At 42.5% G+C, this 22,625-nt stretch overlaps 1 protein-coding gene across 2 annotated transcripts in view; it reads right to left on the minus strand.

Moving 5' to 3' along the window:
• Positions 1–22,625, minus strand: part of Pdk1 (Phosphoinositide-dependent kinase 1) — a 407,223-nt gene that overhangs the window by 110,165 nt on the left and 274,433 nt on the right. The gene's annotated exons all lie outside the window — the stretch shown is intronic.

A 22,625-nucleotide genomic window follows, 5' to 3' on the forward strand; every position in this document is an offset into this window, starting at 1 on the left:
ACGGTTCCTTTGAACGTTTGCTCCTTTGTTCCGTTCTTTCGGGGATCAGGCGTGCTTTGCATACTTCCACGATCCGCCCAAGCGCCATTCCAAGCTCCTTCCTTCTCGAAGGATTTATAGAATCCTTATGGCAGTTGGCAAAACGTCGCTCCAGGACGTCCGACCGTTTCTGCGAATTCTCGAGAAGAATACAAAACGAATCACGTCACTGATGTTGCGCATAAAATCGTCAGGTTTCCACACCGGAAATTAGCGCCAGCATCTCGACGCCGCGCTGGGAATTCGTCAAATCGTTTCGTCGTGACGTTCGAACGCGACCCGTTGTTTACACGTGTCAATTGCCTTCTGTGGCTTCCCGTTTGCTCCATTAGCGGGGCAATCAGATTGCAAGTTACGTAGACGTTAGTGCGCAGTAAGGGCGACTGCTCGCCTAGATTCGTTCGTGATCGATAAACCACATTATTTTATTCGAATTTCTTTAATACTCTATCTTATCCGTATGATTTTTATCCTCGTGTATTTGTCCAATTATTCCCTTTTAATTCCGCGCATAAGCATGATCGACGTACACGTCACGCAATATGTCGTAAGAAAGTTCGTTAAGCGATTCGATGGAACGAAACCTTGAATGATTTTCGTCGTTATTCCCAGTTAATTTTCCGCAATTTCGTGTAACTCGCACGTTGCGTAATCTTCGGATAAGTCAAACGTTTTTCAGCGAACCTCCTCCCTCTCGTACTCTTCTCCACGTGCGTCCCGGAAAATTTTGCGCTCTTGTTCGCAACTCTGACGCCAGTTCGAATAAATTATGCGCATTTTCCGCGGTTACGAGCATCTAGAAATTGAAAATGAGAGCTTATGACGTTCGTGTTCCTCGCGTGACAATTCTAAAAATAGATTCTATGTACGCATTGAATATTTTTTAAATGCAAACTCGGAGTCTTCTAAGCCTTAAGAGATAATCAAACTTTACACGTGTAATGCTTAAATATGTGAGGTGACTGATAAAAAAAGAATCAATGTATTAATCAAACGAAACAAAACAAAGGAAAAAATTCAACTCAACAGCGTGGGAACAGGCTGTTCAAATGATCTGTTATCACGCGGCACGCGAAGGATTGCGGTTCACGTTCGAGTCTCGCGTTCGATTTTCCTCGAACCGTTCCCGTTAAAGCGGTGAGAAAAATTTATGGATCCGTCGTCGCGGGCAGCGTTCTTGCGCGGTCAGAGAATAAATTAACGAAGAGCGTCTTGGCATGGTTCGGCTCCTTTTGATATGCGGCCACGCTGAAATCTCGTGGCGCCAACGGCGATGATCAATTAAATTTAATTAACATCAACGAGCTCGGATTTCACGACGACAAAGGACCACGGAAATTTCGATGTACCGCCGGGATTAATTGGCCGTTCGCTTGTGCAACAAGTTCCAATTCCTCTCGCCGTGTGGAATCCAAACGTTCCAACGGGATTATCGATAAAACGTTCGAAGCGGGGATATCGTTGTTCGCGGAGAACGATCAAAGACGTGTAACGGGGACCGAAAGTTTGCCCCGCGATCGCGTATAATCGGCTAGTCGATCTCGTTTAATTTCCCTCCCACGCACGCGAGGCAAAGAAACGCGCGCCAAAAATTCCCGTCGACTTTCTCTTGCCCAGCCGAGCGTGCACGTTCACAATGGAACGCTCGGTCGTTCTTAACCCTCGGAATATTAAAATGATTGCTCGCGGAGCGTTGAAACCGAGGATCGAACCGAGCGAAATTCGCGGTATCCATTAGCTCGATCTCATCGGCTTTCTCGTCACTTCGAACGCTACGCAAATTTTGATAAGATCCGTTTCAAGAATATCATGGTACCAAACGTACGAAACAAAATCGCGCAATGTTTCACTGTTTACCAACTACGACGAGTCCCGGAGGCCTAGAAAAACACTTCCACTCTCTCGACTTTCTATTAATTCTTACAACACTCGGAGGCAGCCTATTACCATCACCACCTTCTGAGGACGTTATTCGTACTTGAAACCGACACCGAACCGTCGCAACTTCTCCCGACTGGCCGGTAAACGGTGGATCCGTTGTGGAGGGAAAGACAATCTCGCGATGGTCGGTGGTGAAAGGGGTTGGGCGCGGAGGAGAGCGGGGCGCCGCGCTGCCAACACAAAGCCGGAGAACGCAAGAAGGAACGGCGGCGAATCGTGGCCGCATGTCGAAAGTTTACGGTGAATTATTGCGTCGCAGTATCTAGACGGGGCCTGGTTCGCTGACTATCTGGCCTACTTGCATGTTTTTACCCGCTGATTCGGAGCAACCGCGTCGTCGCGTCTACCTGGAGGTCGCCTGGTGGCTTCGCGACGCGTCGCATCGTGCCAACGACTCCGCGTACCTACGCGTAAATAATCGTTGACTAGAAACCGAGGTGGAACACGGGGAAACGATTACATGGATCGAAAACACGCGTAACGCCATTGCGAGGCGAGTATTTTCTTGGCTTCGGCTCGACGATGCCCGATGTATGCTGTCGATAGCTAAAAATAGACACGAGAAAGCCGTTTCTCTTATCGACGCGCGCCTTTATCTACGGTTTATCGGATAGGATAGGCTCGATGTTCGAAGCGGAGGCCCTTCGTGCCTCTCGACACGGGGTTGACCGTGTAGGATGTCGGAATGCGGACACGCGGTATCGGATTGCCGGCGATTGAGGGCGATCGGTTACGTGGGTGGAAGCGATTTAGCGAAATTCTGAGGTTGTTTGCGGATTCGATGCGGAGGCTGGATGATGTTATACCAGGAACGGTAAACTGTCGGGGAATGGGACCGATGATGATGTAATAGCTGACATCGATCGATCGACATATATCGAAATCGAAAGGCTAAAACGTTCAACGAGACAAGGTCAAAATCGATCGTGTTTCACAAGTATTTATCTAGGTACAGCAGAGTCTCGTTTAATCGGTCCTCGTGAGACAGAACCTCTGATCGATTAGTTAAAAAATGTATATTAATTATTATTTATCGGCTGTTGATAAGACGCTTCTATGATTTAAGATTCTAATTGGAGTTATATATAAAACATAACGATCTATCATTGTTATATATAAAATATTTCGATCGATATTTCGATCGAGCCCAAGGAACACCATAAAATGGCAAGTACTCGATAGAGAAATATCAGCAAGGCCGATGTACACGCCTCGAGCCAGGCGAAAATAAACGAGGTCCACGTTATCGTTGGATGGAAGTAGAACGACGAGGGGTCGCGGGTCGCGTACCGATAGATCATTCGATGGACGTTCACCGTTTTTCCACCTGAATGCGAAATCAATGTGCATAGAGTGGCCGCACCGTTTAAGGAACGTCTGAAAAACGGAACGTGGTGACATAACATGGCGTAAGCGTAGCCCCGTGAATGTCGTTGTCGCAGCGACCTATTGATTCGACGATCGCGGATCAATTACGTCATCGTGACTCTTGTTGGGAATGACCAGATGAACATCGCTACACGCTGTCACAATTTTCTTATCGAATCGTTTGCTTGGTTTGTTCGACTTATTAAAAAAAACGAACCAATAATGTTTTTCAAATAAAGGCGAAAAATAAAGTTGAAGGTTTTGTTGTAACGCGAACACGGTTGATAAAATATCAAGGGAATCAACCCTTGTCGCATCGGCTTGTCGCGTCACCACGACGAAAATACTGCGCGTGAGCCAGAATGTCTCATTTAAGATTGGGATGCGCCACGAGCGAGTACGGTTACGCGACATTGTGTAATATTGGTCGAAACGTTATCGTTCCAACGGTGATTGCCAGCCAATTGCGTCGAACGGGTGGGTCCGTTGATATATACGAGGCGAAAGCCCATCGGTGCTCTCGATATCACCTTTTTAACCGAACATTAATACCGATAATAGCTGGTTGTCTCGTTGCATCCGGAAATCTTATCTGCGGATCCGTGCAGCGGTTATTACGAGCAGCCGGCAATCAACAGCAATAACCAGCCAACGTTCTTACGAACTACGATTATATTTATCTAGCCGTTCGACCGCTGGCTTGTCTGTCGATACGAGACGAGAGATCAAAATCGTTGGTTAATTGTCATGACGCAAGAGGTTTCGACGAGGTACCGCGTTCAAGGACCACCGTAGTCGATGAAAATGTTTATTCCGTCTTACACAGACAGGAGCCGATATCTTACTTCGGTAAATCGATTTTCGTGATGTAACCACGTGTATAGATATGCAAAATAGTCGTCTGCGATCATATGTTTCTCGAGACAGAAAAAAGAAAAAAACGATCGATTAGACTCGCAAATCAGTGAGGTACGGATTCTGGTACTTGATATCGACAATTTCCGCGAGGAATGCGTGATTTCTGGTCACGCAACTTTATAATCGTTCGGCACATCCTGGTACAACTACAACGATTTTCGCCGGCTAACGAGTTATCGATATCGGCTGTGACGCCGTTTGCCGCGCATGGATTATCACGCGTACAGCCTCGCGATTCTCGATTACACAATCACTACGCAGCTCGTTGTAGTCGCGAGTCATTGTTGTCGAAACTCAGCGAAGTCGGGGCATTGCGCGTGAATGTCAACAGACAAGGCGAGTCTCGTTCCACACCGAGAAAAAGCGGACGCCTAGCGTGGTTGAAGTTCAGGCGGCCATCAATCCGGTTATAGTCTAGTTCTGACCGATACGTAGCAAATGGAACGGCTACGACGTTCAGAGAGCGGATACGCGGCCCGATTCTTCGGTTCACGAGGTTGGTTCATGAACTGCGAACCGAAGTTGGCGGAGAAAATAGGAATCGGTGATGGAGCGAACTCTGGCGTGACGAAGGCTATCGAGGCTATCGGGCTCCTTCTTTTGTCATTTTTCCATATGCTGCGAACACTTTGCGACCATTCTCTTTGCGACTGCATTTATTGAGAAGAAAATGTTAGAGAGACATCGCTTTTAATTATAAGATCAAGTCTTATAATACACGAGATCAGGTCTTATGTTATACTTACTGTTCATACGTTAGATAGCTAACGGTAAATCGCCTGAGATTTTATCGTCTTTCGATTTATTTGTATCTTCGCCTATTCTAAGACGTCAGTTTCTTTTCTTCCGTCATTATACCAGATCATTAAATAATAATAGTAATAAAACATTAATATATTCGATGCTTCGGGATAGTGTTCCATAGGTCGAGGATACGAGACTACTTTCGTTCAGATATATTTTCCAGCTCCACCTGTCAATAAGTAGGAGCAAGCAAGTCGCTCATCAGACTCGTGGTTCGAAAGTCGAAGCCGCCGCCAGTATAAACAGCTTGGTACAGATCCCGTGGCGGAATGTTACGCAAGATCGTGTAACGGCGAACGATATCGTCGGTGTTATCAGCGGGGTTCTCAAAGCGAGCACGATAGTCGGCCTGTCGTGTCTGTCACCGTGAATAGTCATGGCACACCTATCGGCGGTGGACGTGAAATATGGGCGAAAGTATTTTCTTCCAGGTGGGATCGCGTAATATCACTGGCGCAACGTTGCGCCCCGTTGTTCCTCGGGAACGAGAGCGGAAGATAATTGGAGTACCGGCCGTCGGAGCTCAGTGATTCTGCGATTGTTTCGCCGGTCGTAAACATTTACGTAACGCTACACTCTCGCGAGTATATCGTTTAAGAATGTATTTTGGTTAAAGATGACTTGAAATAATGACGTAGGTATAAAAAAACGCAGATACAGTAGATCACCAAAGTATATATATTATGCTATAAAATATATTATGCTTCTGGTCTTCTAGGAAAAAATTAATTCGGTAGTTTCAAAATTCCAAGCAACGATGGATTACTTCTCTCTAAGATTCTCCTATCACATACAACGTATCTCGTAAGAAACCACAAATCAATCACGACCAACTTAGACATTTATGTGGAGCAGATCGGTGAATGCCAAACGAGACATCGGAGCCTCGATTCCGCTCAGCAGAATCAAACGGCTTATTACGAAGGTTCGATAGCAGCTTGTTGGAATCGAGTGTGCGACTGTTGAGCCGTCAGGAATTTCGTCGATGATCGCGTGTATCCGGCGAAATGCGTCGCCTGGTATCTGCGCTGGAAATCAGAACGGCAGCTGACGTTGTTGCGCGGAGAGTCCGGTACCGGTAAGCCCGACGTGTCAGCCGCGGAGAATTACTCGCAGGGGATAAATGCGAATAGAGTGGCTCTCGCTCGAAACATTGTGAAACGCGTTACGCTACGATTGCGAGCATTAACGCTGGCCGGCTTAAGCCCCGTTGGCAATGAATTCCCAGCTGTTGATTGCCGCTTATGTCACGGTGAAAGCTAAACGGGTCAAAAAGCGTAATTAACGTAAACGTAATGCTGTTTACGGGAGGAGATAGATCGGCATCGTTCCGTGCGAAATTTTGCCGTTTTAACGCGATTCAAACGAGCCGACCGCGCACGCTTCGTTCCGTTTCTCTCAGTTCTCCATTGTCTTATCCTGTTTCGACCAAGCGAATAGGAAATTGCTTCGTTCTCAAGCGAGACATAGTGTGTACGTACATACAGTTTCAGATTTGACGAAAATAATCGTGGTAGTCGAGTCTCGTAACAATGCTAATCGTTAAATATGTTCGAATATTTTCGCGAGCATTGTGTATAACGCATTACTGAACGTAAACGCGTTTAAATACAACGCCGCTGTATTTTGAAATAGCAATTTTAGACATCTATCGGTTCTATACAAAGGAATCTGTTGAATCTTATCTAGAAAGGAAACGTGGTCAATTGAATTTCTCGGTTTAACCAGGATGGCAAGGCCGTGCTCGTGGTCGATGACCGATAACCCGAGTCGGTCTCCGATAGAAGATCACGGCGACAGGTGAACACAAGAAGAGACGACGCGTCGCCTGTGCGTCGAACAATGCTCGATTCCTCTCCGCAGACTGTATGCGAATTACTATGCCAGCGCATAAATATACAACAAGGTAACGGAAGCGAGCAGGAGGCTTGAACGTCGCCTTAAGTATTCCCTGTTTAATTGCTACGCGTTACACCGTCGTGCGCCGTGGCGCGCGATTTCGACTTTCGTTTAATTGGCGTCCATTCCGCCGTGTTTTCTTCTAATCTCATCGCAGCGATGCGGACATGGAATCACGGTTTTACGAGCACAACGCTAAATTCGCGGTTGCGCATCCGGTTCTTACGACGCGCTATGAAAACGCTCCGGTGAAGAGACTTCGGTTCGAAGAACGTCTTCGATCTGATATTGCTGATTTGCTGTAGAAAAATTATTTCTCGTCTTCGTTTTATCTTACATGTAATTTCCATTGTCGCGCGTCACGACATCGTATTCCTGTATTTCAATAACGGATTTTTCGCAACCGTGTGCTCTAGAACGAAAGCAACGTGGTTGAAAAGTTAGAAAAAACTTGAGAACTTAGCGAAGCGTAAATTTTTCCAGATAGTAAAAAATCGACCTTCGCGACGATTATACGTAGACGTTCACCGATATTGGATGTTACGTAAAGCGAATTACCATCGATCAGAGGGAGTCGGCAGAGCAAACGAAATGCCAGAGACCGGAAATGCCAGCATGCTATCATGTAACGTATTCTTCGAGAGTCTGGACGACGTTCTAATCGTTGTGAGTATCCTCGCCGCAATTGAATAGAGACTCGACCCGGTGGTAATTCCACTAATAATAAAGCGTTGACGCGTTCGTTGCTTGACGTTGTTAGTGTATTATGGCGCTAAGACTTCTCGGAAGAAAGGCGCTCGTATCTGATTGGCGGCGATGTAAATAACACGTGGTGACGCACAAGAAATTCCATAGGAGTCGCTATTTATAGAAGAGTGATATTGCAGATATCCTGGACGCAGGTACGACTCGAGTCCAGGTGGCATAGTCGAAGGTCGAAATAGAAATCTCTTTGACTTCTCCATGAAGTTATCTTCATTTCATCGCTTTGCATCTTCTTCGCAATAAATTAGTTACGATAAAATATTCTTTACATTCTTTTTTAAAATCCTATTGTTATACCACAAGAATCTTCACAGTGGCTGGAATTGAAATGGCTGATGATCGTAAAAAGTGGAAGAACTCTCTTAACGTTGCGATAAACTTAGGTCGGCTTTCTCTTTAGTTAGATCCCTAGAAAATGCCAAGAATATTGAAGAAAAGCATTCTACGTCATTCGAGTTAGTCTTGGTCGTAGGTTGTAATAACGACGATAATCTTTTGCATGCTGTTCCGTGTTTACGCGAACAATAACAATGTTACTGGCAAATCCTAATTACATAACTGTGTCACGTAACTGTTTTGCCTTGCTCGCCGGCCACTGAATACTTTCGACGAGACGTCGAAGGCTTTCTTTCTACGCTGCAACGTCATGTGGAAAGAGGAACGCTGACTGTTCGACGACCGCTGACCGCTAGGAAACCAATACGAATCGAACGATAAAATCGATAAGACCGGAAACGGTCGAACGTCATAGTCGGGACGCGACATTTCGTCTCGCTAATCAGCCCGATGCTGGGTCGCTTTTGTATCTCGAAGTTGTCGGTCAGGTTAATTGTTAGAGCACACTGAATGTCCCCTATACCATGTATAACGACGATATTATTAAATGATTATGTAAAATTTGAATTTTCCGCCGGCGCCAACTCGGTGCATTAGGTAAGCGCCATAATTATAGACAAACCTCGACAAGAATGCGTCGTTTGCTGCGAGCACATGGTTATTACGATAAATTGCATTCGAGGAAACGCCAACAGAGTCCTAGAAATCGTGTCGAGTCGTATTTTATTGTCGATCGTCGAGAAATTCTTCGTCAGACGATCGAAGAAGCTTATCTATCAAATTCTGAATTCCAAAGTTATTAGCGACGTTTCAAAGTTTGACAACAGCATACTACGCGACTCAATTAGAAGGGAGAATTTCAAAACAATGCGCGAGTTTCGAAACGTTATACGAACGATGATAATTACCTTCAGAGTGACAGTGAGGAATGACAATTTCAAGGTGATCTTTGTCTTAACAGGAGAAGCTTTATGTCCTCCGTTCCATGGAATGACGCTTGTCCGTAAGTTTAACGACCTATAACGCAAGGTCATTCAAGGTCACAAACATCGAATTCAAAAGAATCGTAAAAAAGACGATAAAACGTTTTCAGGGTCATTCCTCTCTCTTTACAAAGTAAAAAGCACACCATTCTCTTGGACGGACGGAATTTAACCTTGAGATCTGTTAGACACAAATGAAAAACAGTTGTTCAAAGTTAGACATCGGTCGCATCGATCGATGCGAAAGAAGAATCGTCCTACGTGTGTATTTTTTCGCCGTTCATCAGTCGCATGCAGGAAGGAGGAGCTATATATAGGAGTGTAGCGTCACGCGGGAAACCGAAAAAAGGTCGTCGACTCTTTTAACGGCAGCCGGTGTTCATTCATATTTATAGCGATGAATGAAAACTCCGTGCCGAGTAGTTTTGATCGATTCGCAGGCGCGCCGATTCGCATTCGTTGTTCCAACGATGTAGAAAACCCATCGTTACCCTCTTCGACAAATTGTTCGGAACTAGAAAAAAGAAGATTTTGAAATTCATGCAAACGTGTGTCGAAAATACATTCGTCATTACGAATCAAACACGGTAAACGTAGAGAGATACAAGATTCCAGAATTCGGTTAATTACCAGCTGGCTTCGAGTTTTCGGCACTCGTGTCCCAAACGATACAATTACACGGACGCTGTTTTCTTTCGCTCTTTTTTGTCCATCACACGTGCGTTTCTTTACAGCATTCGTCAGCGTGAAGACAATTTACACTCGCATCACGAATAAGACGGTTGTAAAATTGGAAGATCGAACTTGACAGGATGTGCACTTACCGTACGATAAGACTATCCCGAAACACGAGCTATCATTTAGTTCTATTTGACTCAGCAACGACGCTCTTTCCACAGATGGGTGTTTCCAATTGGCATTTTTCCGATTGGTCCGTCGATTACCACGATGTTTTTTCGCGTACGCCGCAACGACGAAATAAGATTACCGGTGAACGACGATCAACGCGGCCCGATACGTGACCGGCCAACGATGGTGCAACGTGTTTTCGATTTTGCCTGTCCCGTCACCGACTAATGTCTACGCCGTACGTGCTGCGAGCTTCGTTAAAGCGACGCCAGACTTCTCGCCCCCGTGGAAACCTCGTTAACAGAGCAAATAAGTAATCGCCGTGGCTCTAGCACGACTCGATTCGCTCCAGGTATTTCTCGTACATGCTACTGATCAGTATTCCGTTCGTGGAAAACACTTTCTTCTTGTTCGAGGAATTTTTTTTCATTCTTACTTCCGTTTTCTTCGTTCGGTATTTGTAGTTTACATGGGAATTTATTTTGGAAATTCAGAGGAAATAGACGTGGTAGAAATTCGTGTTTATCCTACTTTGCACTGGGTAGAAATTATATTTCACGATAATGATTTTAATTTCGGTCGAATAAATAGCCGCCCGTCTATCGATACGAATGAAAACTCGATAGCGTAGGAACGTCGCGATAATAATGGAAAAAGTGGTCGACGTTTGACGGGGTTGGCACGAAAATAAGAAATAATCCTGGTGAAAAGCGTCCGGGGATCGACGATATCGTTATCTAACCCTTCCAGTTCACAAATTTGTGGAAAAGCAGTGGCGTATGGCTCACTTCCTGAAGATAATGCACGCACCGCGAATGAAATAAGGTCGATTATTTACACGCGACACCGTATGGGAACCGTATGCGCGTCGATTCTAGTAACGCACGTCGCATTTCAAGTCGTCTTTGTCAAACCTCGTGGCTGGTGCGTGGTAACACTAGCTTATCTGATCGTTTTCCTCGCATGAGAAACTCTGAAATGTTTAAGCCTTATTTGTAACGCGATATTTTCTGTCACTTCAAATTTTTTATTATATGCGCAAGAATTATTTCATCGTGTTTAACTGCGTAAAAGAGTACACGCAACTAATCCTATCCTTTTAATCTATAATGAAAAGAAATATTTATGTAACTATCTATTACTTTCTTATTTGGATTTCCTTCTTCTTTAGATCTTTGTCTACATTTCCCTTTAAAATTTATTCTCATTTAAAAACATCCCTTTCCTACTACAGTATCTATTATAGTGACTTTTCCCTCGATACTTTTATCGTTCAATGCAAATCTCTCGGTTTCATCAAGAAACCGCGGCTATCGTTAAGTTTCATTTGTACGAACGATGTATCGAAGAAAATATTTAGTTTAAGAAGTTTAACCCTCGCTGAGATCATTCTGAGCAAAAAGAGGCAAAAAACAGGAAAATGGGAGAAGATCGGATATAAAACAGGTCTCGCGAACTTTGAGAAACACGGTCGCGTAGTTCGCTTCCTGAACATAATGTACACACGACGGGTGAAACGGGGTCAATTGTTTGCGCATAACGCCTAATAGAAACGAGTACACACGGTGGACTGAATGACACGCGCTGCGTGTCAAGGTTCTTTCGCGTCATTTATTGCACGCCACGCGCCGCGAGTTTAATTAAACCTCGTCTTAATGATATGTAATATGTACATATAATCAAGCGTACGTGGAGCGAATTGCCTCGTGCTTCGCCAATTTATTACATGCGCCCAACTAATAAATTTGCTCGATTAGATAATTTCAAATCGTACACGAGGCACGAGCATTTTTCTTCTTCTTCATAGCGTCACCTTGTGCTTCTCTTTGCTTCTCTCTGTTCCCCTTTTCAACGAATTCGTAGTTTAATGCTTATAATACATTAATCTTGAGATTTCCTCGGGAATTACATGCGCTGTTAATGATAGAATTATTCTTAGATCCAACCTGTTAAAGGTTTAATACTACAATTATCAGAGTTGGCAAAACAACTGCAGCAAATAATCGTTTTTCTCGATTTCTTACGAGTTTACTTGTTTATTTTTTTGGGATAGATTCAATTTTACTTTGTTCGGTGTAAGTTTCTATAAGTATTTCGGTAGTTTGTTAACGACACGTTGCTCGGTCGGTTCGTATAGGTACAATTATCGAGTAAGCAGTGCGGTTTCGTTATATCCTTCTGTTTGTAAATGAAACGTCACCGCTGCTTAAATTCCCATCGTGCCGCAGGGTTAATATTAACAGCGACGCTAATGCACACGTATCCATTAGCGGCGTCGTGGAAGGCGCACGTAAATGAATCCTTGCTCTACCGCGGCATTACGTGCTCTATGCTATTATTTTATCGTTCAGGAAACATTATCTAATTTGCTCGTTACTTTGCATAGATCGTGCTATACTATCTGATCGAGTGAACGGCTATGATTTTTTCGAAATGGATCGATTATTACGTTACGACGACGAAGAAAATCGAACAACGCGCTCGAGAGAAACGAAAGTTCGCGTGAAAATCTGGAAGAACGAGGAACTATAATTCGCGGTTTCCGTTTGCGTAAACGGACATCCGGAAATCGAGAACCGAGAGAATTCGAACAACAAGCCGATGAAACGATCGGTAATGAGCATCGATCGGATCGCTCGTCGAAATAGCTGGCAAGGACAGCCTCTGAAGCGGAAATTCTCTTACGAAACAGAATTTCTTGTGGAACGCAAGAATTCTGTTACGCGATTCGTATACACGATGCTGCGTAGTACGTTTCAAATCGGAAACAATAATTTCCGCGCTGATGTAATCGTTTCGGTGAACGTATAACATTCGCAATGAAACAGACAGCAGTATCGTCTGCGTATTTCTGACTGGTCATCCTGCCGGAACGTTCAACAGGCGCCTTGTTTTTATCCGCTCCTTTTTTTTCTTCCATCGTGCTCGATGAAACTAATGACGCGATGACGCGAAGAACGCACACAGTTGATTGTCAAGAGTCGATCATTGACGTTTCTAGCTTTTAAAATAGCCCACGCTACTCCTCACCAAACGTTTGCATAGCTCTTCCAATTTCCTATTGGCTAATTGAGAGGAACACAAATTTCCAGGTACCAAACAGTGGAGCAACAAACAGTCGGCTGACCAAGAGGAATCGCCCGCGGGAAATCACAAAAAACATTCTTCTTCCTTTATCTGTTCTTTCCAACCACGCTAACCTAGACGTCTCGTTATCAGCAGGAGAAGTGGCACGATTTTCTCCGTCGATTTACGTTCGAAAGTTTTTTGCCCTGCTACCGGCTCGATTGTTCGCTAAACGCGGCCCTATAAATTATTCCCCGAAGAAAAACAAGCAGCGCGAGCCGAAACGAGGAGTTTCCCTTTCATCTAGCCAGGGGGATTTAGTTAGGACCGACGCTAGACGGGATTCGAAGGACGAGAGAGAATCGAGTCCTTCTCGTCGATAGGCCTGCCCTCTTGTCACGATGTCCCTTAGGGAATCCTGGCCTCTCGTCCATCCAGTCCGGTAATTACACCGACGCCACTCTCCTTTTTGAAGTTGGCACGCCCGCGGAATAAGTTTACCGGCTCGAAAGTCAACTCGCCGAGGCTCCTTGGCCTTCGTCGCTGATTAACCCTCCTGAGATTAGCTTCCTGATGGAGCTGGAATTATTTTATCCCGGGTTATCGACGCCACGAGCCCGTTTCCCTTCGACGCTTCCATTATCCTTTGGTGTCCGTGCGTTCACGTGGATCGGCTTAAGAGAGAAAAAAGTTCTGTATACGTACCGAAGAGACACGCTTTCCATCTTATATCCTCTGTGATGTCCTAAGTTCTGCAATTTATGAAGACATACGAAGAAAAATCATCGGATGCGAACTATTTCCGAGTAAATGTAAAATATAGCGTATGAATAATATTACGAAAGATTTGTTATACCGAAGTGACATCTTTATCGCTTTAAACGGACATCGTAAACACCTTGAGTCGACCAATAATATAAACTACATACGTATAATCTACCTATTATTGGACCAAGAAAAAGCGTAACCGTACTTTACTCGCGGTAAACAACATGATATTTAATTTTTTTAGCGCGACTAACGTAAGAACCTTCGTGTCGATATTGAAATTTCAGCCCACGTGCCGTTTCGAGCAGTCAGCCAAGGACGAAGAAGAAACACTTAGAGTAGCTAACAAAGGACAACAGAATCGCAGTTACACCGATCGGTTCGCGTCCCCTTAGCCTCCGCCAAATTATAAATTTTTCGCCGATAAGATCCATCGGGGCGAGCTAATATTGGCACACCGAGTGATTTTAATTTTACACTTAAGGGAATCGATGTTATCGAGTTTGCTCAAGGGGTGCGGGATTTCAACGTCTAATCTCATCTCATTTTCTTCGACACCCCATTCGCCTCTTTTCTCCTCTGTCTTTCCTCCCTCGTTTTGCCTCCGCACGAAAAGTCATCGAGCGTCCGAGTAATTAATTTTGTTTCGCTGAAATCTTCCACGAAAGAAGAAACACATGATCGATTCTCCTTGAGGTTGTCAGCGATCGATTGTATCGCCGCGATTAACCGCCGCTCTCTGTGTTTCTCTCTCGGTTTCTTTCCTGGGAAATCGACGTCAGCCATAACAAATTGATGTGAGATCGCGTTGACAAGCCTTCGCGTTGATCTTCCTGCGATTAAATCACGATGACTGTTTTGATAGAGAAGGTAACGACAGTATAACGACTAAAACAAGATAATCGTTTCCATCTTTGCAGTTTTCTGAGCTTGAGAAGCACTCGTTAGTCGTACTTCACCTTCTGAAGATCAAGTTATTTATAATTTGTTGCAACCGATAATTTTGTTTAGTTTAATTTATCATTATTGATAATTTATTGTTCGTTGAACGAGATAGAAACAAAGGCGAGAAAAATTTAACGAAATCAAAGCGTTTCCTCGTTGAAAGAACGTCGAAGAGCTCAATTGAAGAACTTAGAAAAAAAGACACAAAAACTATCATTCTCGACCGTTCGCGATAGATCGCGTCAACAAGAGTCGGAAATTCTCGTTACGATTAGATATTCGATGCCAGGAATTGGTCGATCTCCTATTTCGATTAGGATAATAGAGGTGGTTGACTGATTATAATACTGAAGTAACAGGTTACAACACATACTTTAGTCCAACAACTTCGTAGATATAAATAGTTACGCATCGTGCGTATAGACGTATCCTCAGAGACCTGTAAATAGTAAGTTACAACTGATGACTGGTCAATAAACGAAAAACCAGTCTAGACATAAACTGATTTAAGAGGAAAACTTTTACTGGGGATTGGTCGCTGTACCATCGGTCACTTGCAGATTAAGTGGCCGTTGAACATAAGAAACACTTGACCTTCCCATTTCTTACCTGAACCTTGTTTAAACAATAACTATAATAAAGAGTTCTAGAGTTCTGGACTTGAAGATATTCTATAACAATTACGGGCCTTCACGGTAAAATAAAAATGCTTAGTTTTATGACAGTTCCTTAGGATTATTGCGGTCCGACCAGTAATATTCGCACAGCTAGTGGCCGTTTGAACCGAGGGAAGGATTCTGTTTTACATAAAGAGTTATCGGACTTATCAATCATAATAAAACTTTCATTTGACAATTTCGACATAAAACCCGCTTTTGAAAATTTTTTGCAGATAGAAATTCTGATAAAATTCACAGATATTTATTTTACTCAGCGAAGTAGAATATTCCCAATTTTCTTCACAATTTTTCAGTAAGTAGAGAAATGGAGTTTAAACTGTAAATTGCGTTTGTAAGTGCTACGTAACTACCTTTGCCGGTAGAGACAGTGGCCTGATACTTTACTGAATGGGATTTTTCTCGAAAGATCTGTCGAATGATATACGGCCAGAACAAATTGGTTTGGCAGCACTTTTACCATGCTTATTCGGCTATACTTCTTAACGAGGATGTAACGAGATTGAAATTGCTTTGTTGGGAAGATGCGATATCGTAAAAGTTTACGTCATTCGACTACGATGATACGATAAGCGTCATGCACTTGCATAACTTAACAGGCCTCGTAAAATTCGACCATACCGGATGTCACCGCGATTTCCTAGAGAATCGTTATGTTTCTCAATTTCCTGCGATGTCAGTTGATAAAACCTACTTCGCTACTCGTGGCATATTTCGCGATAGGAAACACCGTTCTGTTGGCTTTTAACTATTTCGAGGGTGTATTTAACGAGAATACAGAGAGACGAGTTCCTAGTTTCTTTACTTTTGAAAAATCCTTAGCGACGACACGTTAAGAAAATAATTAAAAACAAAAAACGAGTTACTTTCATTTTGTTTGCTAAAGATTTTAACGCCAGAAGATGGTTCTATTTTGTTGAATAGTTCGCGTATCTAGAATTATGCGTAGTCGTGATTGTCACGTTCTACGAGGTGACAAAGCGCGGTCACTCGAGTTGTTTGCATTACCATTCGAGATTCTGCGATTGTCTGCGCATCGTTTCCGATCAAGATTATGCGGAGAACGAGAAAAGACCTTAGCAACACAAAAACGGGAAGAGCGCTTCCTGTTGCTCCTCTGTCCCACGACCGTGACTCAATGACATTGTTCGTTATGAGTACGAATGTTCGAAAGAGCAGAATAACGAGTGCGCAAGAAACTACAAATCGTCGTTTCTTTTCTACGCCCTCTCGACTCGTGTACGATTCGTTCGATAAAATTCGATCGAGAGTCGTTTGGCTGGAAACCGACGCGACAGACTGTCTGTCCGGTAAAAGTCCAAATTGATCGTACACGACGGGGATAGCACATTAGCATAATCCAATGACTGGAGAATATATTCCCGGTTTCTTCTTATAAGCTTCAATCACGGAAATGGTTGACATACTTGTACGAGCTACGATGAATAATGAAAGATACAATATTGACAGCGCGCACGACAAACCATTTAATTATTCAAACTTAGTCTTTTCTGCAGATCCTCGCTTCGTTATTTAACAAACGCCGTCAAGGATATACCGAAACAATCACGAAGTCTCGTTAGAAAAAGTTATTGTATCATTCATGAACTAGGAAGCTTGGTGATTCTCAATGGTACGATTTACCTTGTCGAACGAAAATCAACGATACTTTGATTCTTTCACGGTATGCGGGTTTTTCATTAGATTTTTCTATTGTCATCCCCGTTCTAATATTTAATTTGTTAGTTCTATTTTTTACTTTAACCACGATTTTTATTCGAATCGAGGGGAAAAAGGTGGAGATCTATTATTCTTAGCAGAATCGGACATCTTCCGCGTTTATACGGAATTGCACAACCGTTTCCCGGTATCCTAGAGCCATTCGCGCCGTCTACGTCGTATTTTTATTCCTTTTTTCTTTTCTTTCCGTCGTTGTTGGGGTTCTTCGGTTGGCGGAACGATACGTTTTTCTTAGAAATCTACGAAGACGGACGCGACAAGGTCGTCCCTTTCCTTGTGCATCCATCTTCGCGCATTTAGGCCTATTTATAGCAGTACTAGGTAGAAATCTTTATGTAACGCCGCTAACGGAACTTTCTGTACGAGGCTCGATCCACTTTTCTTTCCACGCTGTCTCGACTAGAGCCGATTTCGGTTAATTAGCCGGCTGGATCGCGCATTCGGTTATTATCTACGAGAAATTCCACGCGTGCCTCTTCTTATGTCGTATTAGGAGCTTGAACTTGTTGCGATCTAACAATGGGAACACGATTGTTTGAACAAACAATATTACGCGATACTCGTTTCTTATTCCGTTTCTATTGAGTGAGAATCAGTATTTGACTGGTCTCTGTTCATTGTCAGTAAATTTAAACGATTAATAATTTTTCGTACAGAATCATGCTCAAACATTTACCAACAAATAAGATAATAAAGTTTGCAGAACCACTATAGCAGAAAATGTGATACATCTATCATTATTTAAAAAGTCTATGTACGAAATATTTTGGACAGAAGAAGAGTAGCAACAAGTCAGAGATTCTAGCCACTTGCGTAAAGTTTCAGGAGGATAGTTGGCGAGATTATTACGGGTTCGGTTGCGTCGCACTTATGTCACGTATTTTTGTTTGCACGTGGCCCTTCTGCTCTTCATTCAGCCGGTTTTCCAGACCGTGGGCGTCAAAAAGAAGAAGAAGCAACCGAGGAACAGATAAACCAAACAATTTACACGAGCGAACGCATACATACCGCCTGCATGTTGCAGATAAGTTACGTTCATAGTCGTTAGTCTGCTCTTTCCATCCTGTTTTTTCCCTTTCTCCGTGGCTCTCGTTGTTCCGTGTACCACCCCCAATCTCTTTCTCTCCTACACTCGTACTTCTTGTCCATTAAAATTTCAGCCGATAATACTTGTTCTTAGCATTGTGTCATTGTCGCGAAAGAACTGTTCGCCGTAAAATACATGAATTTTGTAAAAACCTTTAAAAACGAGCAGAAAGATTAATGCACGGTGGAAATTGATCGGAAAGTTTTCGATGAGAAATTCTCTCGGGTTAGCTACACGTTCTCTGTACGGCCATAAATTTTATCACGATCATCGTTTAGCCAAAGGTAAAGCTAATTTCAATCACCTATAGAACGAACAGGGGAAAAGTCGAACCAAATTCAGCTAAACCGTGTACACAAGGAAGATATTATAAAGTTCGGCAATTCAGGCAACGTAGTACCAATTTGGAAGCTGTTACATCCATTATATCGAAACCATCGATCGGATAGTTCACCAATCGGTTGATTTATATCCTATCATAATGAATTTAAACCAGTCGAACCCGCTTAATGTCTTAGATTCGGTTGAATTTTGTGCGAGGTTGTTTCTCTGTACGGCAGAGTTTGACGCGAATTACGCGTAAACGATACAGGACTGCAATGTGTGACGGATAATGTTGTTCTCTACGCAAGCATATTGGAATGAAGTTTTTGATAATTAAATTATAATTTTTCTTAAAAATATGATGCATATACTTGAACTTTAATAGTTTACTTTAATGATTAATAATACAATTGAATGTGATATATTTTAAAGCACGGTACGACACATAGACCCAGGTCACAATTTTCACACTCATTGTGCGATAGTGTTTTTCAAATTGTTCTTTGCTTTCTATTTTGAAGCGACATTTCCAGCTTGAAGATTCTAAAAGAATAGAAGAATACGGATCGGCATGTTAAAAATAGCATCTAATAAATTATTTGAACGAAAAGCAACAATTGATATCTGACACTGGCGTATAAAAAAAAAAAGACTACGTATTCTGTCTGTATATTGTTAACACTGTAATGAAACGTTGCGAGGACAAGAAAAGTGTGAAGCAAGGCAAATGAAAAAGATCGTTTAGTTCAAACGGTAAACAAACAAATGGTAGAGTGCGCCACTGCAGCCTTACTATTATACACACCCTATATAAGGGCTGTCCGAGTTCCTGGCAGATACAAAGTGTTGTTTTACCCTGAGAAGTGACCAGACAAATTAGTATAGCTAAACACTAACGTTCAAAATTTTTGACGAGACTTGTGCAACATGGAGATCTTACAACGTACGAACAAGAGGTTTCAAGAAGGAATTCGTGTCAGGGTGGTGCGAGTCGAGACGCTTAGTACCATTTGGGTCCGCATAGAAAGCAAGCCCAGAATAAGTGAAATAGTTACATTGGTGATGAGGGCGCAGCCCACGGCGTTTTGGCCGAAGAAGGAAGATTTGAGACCAGGAATGATCGTCGCGGTGCTAGCAAAGTTTACGGGTGCTAGCTTTTGGGACAGAGCTATTCTACTGGAACAAACCGCGACGGGCTACATCGTTCTTTTAATCGACTATGGGATAGAAACCCATCGAAACGTCAGTTCGATTCGGTTGTTGCCACAGAAGTTGGCGGAGATAGCACCATGGGCTAGGAAGATCCGCCTGTTAGGTGTACGTGAGCAAGCGGACCAAACGTTGAGTCATCGTGTGGCCCAATTTACTATGTTGAGGCAGTCAGGATTCTTGAAGAACATCGACTCTTCGCCAGGAGAAACAATGACCGCGAGCTTGGTGTTGGACGGGACGCAGGGAGAATCGACAGACATGGGAGAATACTGGTTGCAGTTGGGATACCTCGATCCTGAGTAATCAGTATCTCTTACGGTACTTTTATGTATATATTTTGTGTATATATTTATATATATTAGTATTATTACTGAATAAAAATTAATAAAGACATACAAGTCTTACAATATTAAATTTAAGATATCTCTTAAACTATTCGTTTTTCGAATCAAGTACCTGTATACTCTTCTGCAGAGAATTAAAAATTGCATCGAATAGCGTCGAAAAAATGTATCGTACCATTTAGAGAAACAAAGACCACCCTCAAGTCTCGGAGGTGCGTCCACCTAGATGAGAACTGCGACCATCGCCAGATGTACCTTTCGAAATAGGACAAGTTCTATCTAAAACACTTTTTCCGAATAATGTATAGTTTGTATTTTACGAGATTATTTATTGTAATTTCATGTTATTTTTATAGCATATTAAGATCTAGATTTCGATTAATGAAAAAATCTCTTTAGATTGTTATCGAGTAGTTAATTATTTGTGACAAGAAAATTTAAACAGATTCATGAAGGTCTCCAACGAAGATTCACGCAATTTATTGCTTGCTGATTAATATGTCAATTTTTATCATTTGAACAGGTATGAAACCACTGTCGTAAAACGATATTTGTTCGCAAAAGTTTCTGGGTAAATTAATTTATTATCTATGTTAATCGGATTTAACGGAGACGTCTACTGGAACTTGTTGTTGCAGATAGATAAAATGAAGTAAGGTAATTTGAAATGCGACGTATGCATTTGAAACTCGTGAAAAATTGGGCGTCATTGTTCAAAGAAATAAAGATGCGAAAAATAAGTTATAGAAAGAAACATAATGAGTTTACAGAAAAATATTTCGACTGAGCGTGCTTTGATAAAAATTATAAAATTTTGGTATAAGAAGGACGTAGGTACAGCTGCGGAGTGAGGGTAATGACCGCATGCGGTAATACCTGCGAACAGGTCTGAAATTGAAATTGCGCCTTAAAACTTCTGGTACCTACATTATTTCAGCAGTAGTTTTTTAAATTAACGTAGAACGATGATTTTTTGTTAAATCTAAGGTAGCTTGACGAGATATTAACAAATATCATAACCAATTCTATAAAAAATTATATTCAAGCCCAAAATTTTCAATTTTTTGATTTCATATTTTGTATATTATAATGATCCGAGCCTGTTTCTGATTTGTAGCAAATTGTTCTTTGTTCTCTATTTTGTAGCGACATTTTCAGGTTGAAGATTCTAAAAAAATTTAGGATACATATCGGCATATTAAAAAGAGCATCTAATAATGGTATATTTATTTTAACGAAAAACAAGTTTTGGTGTATCAAAAACAAAGACTATATATTCTGCCTGTATATTGTTAACACTATTATAAAACATTGAAACAAATGACAAATGAAAAAGATCATTTAATTTAAACGGTGAGCGAATGAGCCACTATAGTGGCGCGTCGTAATACAGGATGACATCCGCATCGTACCTAAGAGGTTAAGGAACAATTTTCTACTTAATTTCCCGCCCTTGAGTCGACGCTTCGAAATCTATGTAGCTGTATTATATGTCTCTGGCGTGGAAATGGGACAAGGAGGGGAGGAGCGCGAGAGCAGGGGGTTGAAATACGAGAAACGTATCGCGTCTTCGTATCCCGTCGACGTGGTTCCACGTGGCTGAAAGAGAAGTTGCGAGCGCGAGGGCTGTGCACGGAGCGTAAAGGGAGCCGGTCCCGGTGCAACAAGTACGCAATTCAGGAAAGTTGCGCCGCGTCGATAAGGCAATTATTCGGTTGCGCCGCCTCGCAAGAACAATGCCTTTTGTCGGATGAGGCAACAACGGGGTTATGGAAGACGGGCAACGGGGAGAAGACCGTCTTTATGCGAAACGTAGCTAGATACCGGTATATCGAGAGGCGGAGGAGCTTTCTTCAGCCGGTGGCCGCCATTTGTCGACGCTACACCAGCCGAGTTTCGCGCAACATTTTTGTCGCAGTCGCATGCAATTCAATTTACCTCCCTTTCTCTCGAATAACTCTGAATAGCACACTGATATTATATAATGTGAATTTTGGTAATTCTGTGAGGCAATTCTGTCGATTGAGAAGCTCCTTAAGTATCGTACATTTTCGTTGACTTTCCCATTTTTATGTTATTTTATAATCAAACGCGAGCACTTTAATATGACGTAATTGGAAAGATTCAAGGATCCTTTAAAAATAGCTAATTAAAACGACCAAGTGTTTATTTTGAGAGAAATTGAGCGAGGTTTCTAGAAAGCTTGTTTTGATGTCGAACGAATTGATAAGATGCTTAAAACGAGATCATGAATGTAAAAAGTTAACTTATGGGTAGCACCTATTTTTAAGAAGCACGATAATTCGTGGTAATTTATTAGGATCTGGTGGTATTTCTTTCACAAATTGTTGTTCAATTTCGTGTCAACGCTACAAAGTTTTAATTTGGAATTCTCTGTAGATGATGTATTCCTCTTGTTCGAAGAACTTCCCTCCCCTCCATCCTGTTGTTTCTGTTTGATGTTGGATTTATCATTCATGAATCAGTCGATACACGATTTTATCGGTGTCACGGTGTTGTTTAACAGGAAACGGAAATTTAACTTTCGACTCTCGTCGAT

This window comes from Bombus fervidus, chromosome 2, assembly GCF_041682495.2.
Source record: "Bombus fervidus isolate BK054 chromosome 2, iyBomFerv1, whole genome shotgun sequence".
Taxonomy (NCBI): Eukaryota; Metazoa; Arthropoda; class Insecta; order Hymenoptera; family Apidae; genus Bombus; species Bombus fervidus.